Source organism: Ischnura elegans, chromosome 4 (genome assembly GCF_921293095.1).
Source record: "Ischnura elegans chromosome 4, ioIscEleg1.1, whole genome shotgun sequence".
In the NCBI taxonomy this organism is placed as follows: Eukaryota; Metazoa; Arthropoda; class Insecta; order Odonata; family Coenagrionidae; genus Ischnura; species Ischnura elegans.
This window is the reverse complement of record NC_060249.1, coordinates 80680784-80690049: the sequence shown is the minus strand read 5'-3', so window position 1 is coordinate 80690049 and position 9266 is coordinate 80680784. Positions and strand designations below refer to the sequence as shown.

At 38.6% G+C, this 9266-nt stretch overlaps 1 protein-coding gene across 2 annotated transcripts in view; it reads left to right on the top strand.

Moving 5' to 3' along the window:
- Window positions 1-625: 625 nt before the first annotated feature.
- The window catches only part of LOC124157714, a 170179-nt gene continuing 161538 nt past the window's right edge, over window positions 626-9266 (top strand). For both annotated transcript variants that reach the window (XM_046532686.1, XM_046532685.1), the window contains exon 1: window positions 626-884. The gene's annotated coding sequence lies outside the window, so the exon portion shown is untranslated. The remainder of the gene's footprint in view (window positions 885-9266) is intronic.

The following is a 9266-nucleotide window of genomic DNA, read 5'->3' as shown; positions in this document are numbered from 1 at the left end:
TCATCAATTATTTTCCTCTCATATCCTGCCTCCTGTTCTTTATTTCGATTCTCATACCTGGGCCTAGAGAAAGGAAATTACTTAAGTACCCTAATTATGTCACAGCAATGGCCTATCGCTCAGTTGAATTCTACCCTCACCTATCACCGACAACCTTGGGTTGAAACTTCGAATGATTAATCAAAAGGCTGCCCTTGTTCCCTGTCCATCTAATTGCTACAGCAAAATAATTAATTACCTCTTTCCGAAAATATTATGAAGAAGTTTCGAGCACGAATGATGCTATTAAAAGCCTTTCCTAAGAGAGGCATCTCTAATTTAATTCGTGGTCCCACGTCTATTATTCTCCTATTTTACCCTTTTGAATGCCTGACCCTGCCGCTAGTTCCCTTCCTGCATTCCCCCACCCTTACACTTGCCCCTGCCTTTTCACTTTCATTGCCGGCTTAGCCTGGAATTTTTCCCTGAGGGTGCCGCCGCTGGAGTCCTTGAGCCCTTGAGTACGCGGTGGGAGGAAAAAGCGTCTGCCGGTGGTTTGGAAAGCGACCACCTGTGGCGTTGGTGCACCTTGGAGGCGGGGAACAGGTAGAGGAGGGAAAAGACGGTTGTGGAAAGGCGCCCTATTGCCGAGAAACTTGACTTGCCTCAGTCTGACGAGAGCGTGGAAGTGAAAGGTTCCAACGAACGTTGTGCGGAGTGATATTACCCTCTTGTGATCGAAACTCTGGTCAGCTGGTGTGTGTTTACTTTTGTTTTGAGTGTGTAGTATCTCGCCCCGTCCTCACTCTTTCTGGATTTTATCTTGGAACGTTTCAAGGAGTTACTTCTGAAGAAAACGGTTCGGGAATAGTGTTGTGTAGTGTCGGTGAGCAGACGGTTTACTGGTGAGTGCCACATTTTCTGTTGGGACACCTTGCTCGTCACTCTGAAGAGTTGGCGCGATGTTTACAGTCTATTCGATGTGGGCCCGAGACATTTAAAGCGTATCTGTGAAGCGAACGATCGAGTTAAATGGTAGATACGACGCATTAATGTTTTTTTCCTCAATTAAATCACCACACCACTGCGTTGATGCCCTTTACGCGCATGACTCCAGGGCCAAATTTTTCGCATCCCGGTGTTTTTGTGTCTATGTAATGTATCAGATTATGTTGCATTATATAATGTTTTTACCATGCTATATTTACATTGCAAGCATGATTCCAGCCACCAAATTGGTGGCCTAATTCCGATGAAAGTTGTGCGCTTCATCATCAAACCTTACCCAAGATAGATTTTCAACGGGTTGATTCTGTCATTGTTCCCCCTCAGTTTACGTAATGTGACAAATATTATCTTCAGCTCTATATCAAGCATGTAACGTTGTAAGTTTTGGCTAAAGAAGGAGTAGTTTTAAGGAAAAGATGCAGATCATGAAATTAGTTATCACTTAGGTCCCAAACAAAATAAACTAAACGATGAAAGCTATCGTAATGATTATGCTGTTTCGGGATAATATTGGCACTAGGAAGGAAAAATAAAATCCGTGAAAAACATTGCCATCTGTTTATGAATAACTGTGATGGCTCAACTGGTAAGCCGGCTGCATGTGTCGGATTCATATGAATCTTTCCTCATAGTAACATTTAATTAATAAATACGTTATAAAATCATATTAAGGTAATATAAATTTATTTTATTTCTTGTTATACCTATTGTGCACAAAATTTGCTTTTCAAAGATTGTGTCATGAGATTGAATTAGGTGGGATGTTAGTTTCCGAATTAATTATTGCATTTTTTTCTATTTATTCCGCAAGTTATTTGCTATCCAACGATCACCGTAGTTTTTTTTAAATCCAAGAAAAACTAATGCCCGGAGAGTGGCTATTAGTGCATCTCACCGCAAAAGGTGAGATGAACTAGTAGTCACTCTCCAGTTCATGAATGCAGTCTTTGATATTTCTAGTGGTTTATCTTTGAAAAAGGTATAGTTTTGTTTAATAATTTTTAACTTAATGCTATCAATGTAATCAGAGCAATTATTTCATGGATTAATTCATATGGTTTGATGAGGTTTTGATCCTAGTAAATATAGTTATTATTTGATTATAGTGATCATATTTGAAGTCGGACACATTAAATGTTACCATAAGTTTTTAAAAACTTATGTGCCTAAAATAAGATAATATCAGATGTTAAGGCGATGCTGTCTCCCATTCCTCTTACAGTTAGCCTAGTAATACGAACGCAGCGTATATATTAGAAAGACCATGAGGTTCACAGCTCTAACGTCAAGGGTGCTGCATGAATGGAAAACATTTGAGAGCATTAGGTATTGCTTGTGAAACTGCAATTGAGATTCATGTAAACTTGATGTGATTGGGTTTTTTTTATGGTCGATCTGGAAGACTCACGGACGCGAGTTCAATTCCCGGCCCCAGCAGTTTCTTGAACCGGCGCAAGAAATGCCAAGGGCGTCCCGATGGAATGAGAAGTCGTGATCTCTCGGGGATGTGTTTCTCGCTCACGATGACTCATCCGGAGATTCAGTTGCACGTGAATTGCTTGTGGGTGACTCAAAAGCATAGTTGGTATACAACTTAAAAGGATTTATATTTACCATAATGATGATTCTCGGAAGACTGAGGCATCGTGCAATCTAGCTCTCCTATTTCCAGCTATATGTTTTTATGTTGACGTCCCTTTTACGCATAGAGAAAGGCTACTCGTAATTGCTGGTGTACTCGATATAGAATAGGAGCATTAGCTGGGAAGAATCATCTAATTGTAAGCTGAGAAGATGGAAAAACACGACGCAGGTGCTAACCTACAATGAGGAAAGGAAAGAGTTCTGTGGTTTGGTATCTCATTTAAAGAACCTAATGAGATTGATTTGGATCCGCTCTGTCCCAATTCAGGATCTCCTTCTTCTACCTGATGAGGATCTTCTAGTCTATAGGATGAAATTCGCCATGAAACAATCATTTGGGTTAGCCAGTATTCCGAAGAAGATGGCCAGTTGGTGTAACTGGTAGTATACCTGACTGGCAATCGGGAGATCCGGGTTCGGAAACCTTGATTCGTTGATCTCTCAATATTTCGGGTTTTCGCCGGGTTGTTAGGTCGACCTGAAGACCGTGTTGGAATACCGGCGATATTGTTGTCAACCTATGACAAATAACTTGCCGAAAATGATTTTTTTCATGGCGAATTTCATCTTTGGTGTGTATTTAGAGATTTTTATCTTTGGTGAGCGATAGGATAATTTTAGAGAGAACTTTGATATGTATCATCAGTATTATATGTCAGATTTTTGCATATAATATGATGATTGGATATAATATGACGGATTGCCTTCGGTAAGTAATCGGGGAGTATGACTGTTAGATTCCCTTAAATGGAAAGACATGAGAAATGAATGGCCTGTAATCGTGTCCTGAGGGGCGGGGGCGGCGCGATTGCGTACATGCAAACGGCGACATCCGGTTCCTCTCTTCCTCCAACTCCTTACCTCCCGGCCCCGTTCATGAACAGGGTCGTGAAGAAGGATGATTCGATCGCCTGCGGCGTCTCCGATGTAATGAGACTAGAATTTTCATGAGATGCAAGATTTAGGGGGATATCAATCGTCCTTGAGGAGAGTCGCAAAAAAAAACAACAATCCGTACGCTGTGTACGCCCACCTAAGAGGCATTGACATTGTATATGTGGTAAAGAATTGTTTGTTCGTTGTGTTGATTCAGCATTTTAAAGCTCGTTTGCTGTGTGAATCTTACTATATGCGACCAGTAAGCCGTAGTGAATGCAGGTTGCCTGCTAGTGAATGCTTGTTTTTAGAGGCTTGAAGTGATGTCCACTATTCGTAGACGTATGGCGTTGAACCTAAATGAGAATTAGGAACAAAAAATGGTATATATTGAAGTACTAGTTTGCCAAATAAAGCTTGTTTTTATCCGCTCAGTTCTGTTCTTAGAGACGACGGTGTCATAATAACAACTTTGGGATTTTTTCAATTTACTCCATTTTTATCACGACGTGATTTTTAGATAGTTATCGTTTGAATTTAGGTGGTAATATCTTTTAGCTCAAGCGGAGGAACGTAAGAAAATGTTGTCCGCGATTGTGCTTATAATTTGCATAGTAATTTATAGGCTCTACCTTTATATTAATCTTATTAGTTTTTGAAGGACGATCAGCTGTAACTCAGAAAAATATTAACACATACTTGTAAGCAATAGCAACCTATCTGTGGGGTGGTCTTTAGGCTTAAATGAAGTTTCTGAGAATCCAACCGATTCCATAGAATTGGTCTGTTTGTTAAGCCATATGTGCATCAATCACTCTTTTGGCAGCTAAGCTATTCATAAAACTAAATAAGAATACTGCTGTTAATTATTCCGTTCTCTTTGAGGAGATACAGGTTATCGATTTTTGCTTGACTCCCTAATATTTACATGATTGGCCTGTTGTCTAAATCATTCTAGTAATGATAGAATGTTTGATTGTCAATTCAGTAACCGTTAGGACTTCGTGAACTGAATAGTAACAATTCTGTAAAATAACACTGCGCACACGGGTTCACTTTTCACGACAAACATATTTTTTCCTTAAATGATAAGTTACTAACTGCGATAGCAAATGACTTGAAGTTCTGCTATTTTTCATCGAAATAGATGTATGTATTTAAGGGAGCGGTCTCTTTATCCCTCTTTCTTTCATTATGAGTCGATTTGTTTACATTGCAGGGAAGCAGCCTTCGAATGATAGGAAGGAAGGATTTTATTCTTCTTCGGGTTTCTACTTGAAATAACCGTGTTAAAGTTTTTTTTTTTCTTTCGTAAGATTTGCAAACTGAAAATGACGAATTTTATCCACAGATATAGGGTCGGAAGCAGAATTCAGCCGTCAGCGTAAAATAACCTTGATCTATAGATTGCCATGGTTTTCAGGGTTCATAGAGTAATTATTCAATTAAAAAATATTTTTGAGAAGTGATAATTGATTTTCAAAATAATTTTGAGACAATGGTTATATTATGAAAGAGCCTTAAAAAGGTCTGGCCAAACGATATCCGAAGTCTTCTGAAAAACAAGAAAAATGAATAGCTATCTGAAGCAGTAATTTCTTCCTCGGCGTTTCAATAATTTTATGTCCTATTCCTTCATATAAAAGTTAGCGGTGCTATTGTAGGCGGTATATATTACTTTTAGTGTGTTAATTTTGATAGAATGTTTTTTAATATAGCTCTTTTTTATCGAAATCCATTGGGTTTTTTTACAACGGTTTTTAACATTGCTCTTTATTTTTTTCTTAATTATTCTCCCAATTTTCTTGATTTGTATTAATGTCTCACGTTTTCCCTTTGCTTAAGCTAATTTGAGAAAATATAATGAACAGAACTTTCGAACTGCTAATAATAATAACGCCAAACAACGGTGCATTGGTCAACTCGTGCGGAATCCAAAGCACGCGCTGTTTATTCCTTCCCGCTGCCCTAGTGTTTCTGGCCGAGTTTCTCTTCGGGACGAATATAGAGATGAAGTGGATGTGTATAGGAAACTAAAGATCTCGCCGAGGTTCACCTTTCTCTCGACTCAGGGAAAGCTCGACTACTTCACTCCTTCGTCTTTGCGGTTGGTCTTAGCAACTTTCCAAAATGTTTTGTCCTGCTTCTACGTAATGACGTGCTCGTGCGCTACAGGAGGAATGGAGCTCCAGTTTCATCGCCTTGAATTTCGATCAGTCATACTTGTCGCATTCCATGGATCTGATATATCGGATAACGCTGTTTATGGTTAAAGCTAGTATTGAGGAAATAAATGGTCTAGATTACGTTTCTCACTCAAAACGTTGGGAGCATCGGGTCCAGAACTTAGATGGTCACCGCTCACTTGAGAACTTAGATGGACTCGCAGGGCGGGAAGGGAGGTACAGTTATGAAATGTGTTTAAATGTATTGAAAACCTTTAAAAAATGCCTTCGAAACTGAAACATGTTTGCTCATCGGCGTAGGAATTGTCGTGGATTTAAACAGATAATTTTCCATTTTAATGTGAAAAAAATGGGTTTCAATTGCATTACATCATTGATTCGGGTTAATTTTTTGGTCGAGTTATCTTTTTTTAGAAAATATTTCTTTAATAGAAGGATGAACTAAAGACTAAATACATAAATCCGAATGTCCTGGAGATGGGGCTTAGTGTGTGCTTTTCCTATTATTTCATTGATTCTGAGCTCTAGGTTGTAGCGATAACGTATATGAAGTGATACACTTATTTTTTTTACTTATTTCATTTACTATGTAAAATTATTCCAGACGTCATCCATTCTTAGCGCTGTAAAATTTTAACTGTGGTTATGTAAATTTGTTACCCAGAATCTCAGACTTCCTTAGTAGTGATCACTCATCTGGAAAACCTGGAAATTCAGAACATTTTCATTTTGATTGGATTGCCTTGGAAAATGACAAAAAATCTGGAATAAATCATTTGAAAGAATTATAGAGAGTTTTCCCTTTCCCCCTAAGCAAAAGCATATCTTCGAATTTTGAGCAATTTATTTCCCATTATACCATTCATAAGGTGCTACGTAACTGTTGGAATCCATTTTTTCTTGTAATTTTCCTTAATTGTTTTTTATTGGTTTTATCTAACTGCAGCTTATAACAGTTTATCTCGTGTAAAAATAAATATTCCGCTAAAAAGATGTATGTATACTGCCATAAATTCTGTAAAATTGCGAAAATAGTGTGGATTGTCGGGAAAAAGTCAACGAATTTTATTTTTCTTTTGAAATGGCCACCCCGCGCAACCTTGAGGTATGGGCTTATCATCGGGTAATTTTGGTGGTGAACATTGGTAAAGATACCAAAGGCGCCAGGAGAAAGATATATGGTCGGGCATGCAGATTTCGTTTTTATTAGGGTAGGAAAGAATTTCTAATACGCTATATTTATTTCTTCGACCCGTCATGCACCTTCGGAGATGTAAGTGAATCGAAACACCAACTGTGGAAGAGGGAAGATCTCTTGTGTGGTGGGCAAGGGAGAGGCGCTATCTTTTTAAGGAGTGGGTAAGGAATTCGGAAATATATATTTGTTTTCGTTTTGACGGCTGACATCCGGGAAGATTATGTGCTCATCTCACCTAAGGTGAGGAAAGTGTATCATGAGTTTTCCCGAGGGGTAGGCTGTGCGTAATTAAAGTCGGCATCAGCATAAACTGCGGAGAATTGAACTAAAACGATGGAAGAAAATCCTAGTAACCGTCGGGAAGGTATTTGCGTAATAGCCTATGTGTAGGGTAGTACATTTCGGAAATATGTGTTTTTTTCGTTGGAAATGCTCAAATATAGCGAACCGGCGAAAAACGGATGGGTCGTTAGCTGCGCAACCGACCGATGATGGAAATCTATGACCAGACCGTTGACCCACCCATATCGCGTTGATTTTTTGTCCTTCATGGTTAGAGGAAGGTGGTGATTTTGCGAAATGATCTATAACACTTTTAACTTCTATCTAGGCTTAGCCGAAGAGAAACTCGTACTTTTCATGCGGAAAAATTTTGCCGTTTGAAAAGCGGAACGTCAGTGGCGGAACAAAGTAGGAGTTAATGAAAGGGAAATTTTTAGGCGTTTCGAAAGGCGTTTTACTACATATTTTCATTCCGAGTTACGGACCGCTTCTTGTAGTCATTATTCCAGTTTGTTCGCCACCTTTGTTGCTGCTGGGCAAATATTTTGGCGGTCCCTCCGGAAAGATTTGGAAATTAACAGTAGTGGCGGTAGGAAAGCACGGGGAGGGTGAATGCTTGCTCGTCTCATTTCACTGGATCAGAGAAACATGATGAAGTCCTTTTTTTCTATTTTGGCACATTTCTGAGACCAAGAATTTATCGTAAATTTATGAAATTTAACAAGATTTCGGTTATGGAAAACATTTTTCTCTATGGAATTTTCTCACCGTGTTAATTTTAGATAGTGCACATTTTTTGTTTCTCATCATTTTTGCTTTCAGCACCCAAGTACTCTAACTCAAGCGATTACTTTATTGTTTGGTTTGGTATAAATTTATAAATTCAAGGATGTGTCACGAAATGCTGAGCAAAATATCAGATATGTGGGCTACTGTCTTTTAATCGATAAAATGTAAATACATTATTTATTATGCTTCCTTCAATTTATTTTTTCCGCGTTTTGATATTAAGTAGAGGGGATAAAATTATTAATAATTAGATACGAAATTTGGGTGTTTGTTTGTTTTTCGGTAATTATTAGTGGCAACAACGGATAAGTGTCCATTCATTTCGTGCAGCTTTCATGGTACTTTGCGTCTGTGATCAGTGGGACAAGGCGGGAAAGGATACAAAATGTGGAGCCAATAGTTTTAAGGCAGGAGTATACCGATAGAGGAATGGTGATTCATCCCACGCCTCGAAAATCAGCTGGTAAATAGGGTGAATAATATCCCAATACCATGCTATTTATTCAACGGTTCAGTAAAATGCATGTTTTTTTTCAATTTGTAGATACGAGATATAACCGTCTTAATTGCATCATAAACGTTTCCGTTATTCATCCATTCATTCAGAAATTGCACATGAACCTCACGGCAGTGCACCATATCATTGATATTTTATGGGTGTGCAATCGCGAACGATGAAAAAAAATCAAAATTTGATGTACCATTTCTTGTACACGCTGACACACTCCAGGAACGCTGACAGAAATAGTGACAAATGTCGGAATCATACTTGAACGATTTATTTTTAAATCCCAAATTAAGTATTGATTTAAAGATAATTCCACAGTTACGTAATTTTCGCGCTTGATTTCACTCTTTTCACAGCAATGCCGCACGGATATGAAATAAAAGTTGTTCGTGGCAGTGCGTATTCTTTAAAGACGCAGAAGAAACAAATATTCCACTCTTTCACCTAAAGACCTCTTTGTACATCCACCGTAATTTTAGATTTAGTATCTCTTGGAGAGAACACTCTGCCCCTGGTATCCCCATATGTTTGAATCCTTCGTTCAAGTGGCAAAGGACTACTCCAGCGAAGTGATGACTATGGTTGTCGACGGTGTTTTCCTCTCTGCCGTCGAGAAAACGAAAAAAAGAGCGATAGAATCGCCCAGGGGAACATCTTAATGTTTCAAAGGTGGTGTTAAAGTATGTTGGTCGACTGAGAAGGCAGGTAGGCCGGTGATGTCTTCCGAATGGTTGCTTTGAAATATTTTTCGCGAGTTCCTCTTATATTCATTAATATTCATGAACCCGACCTATAG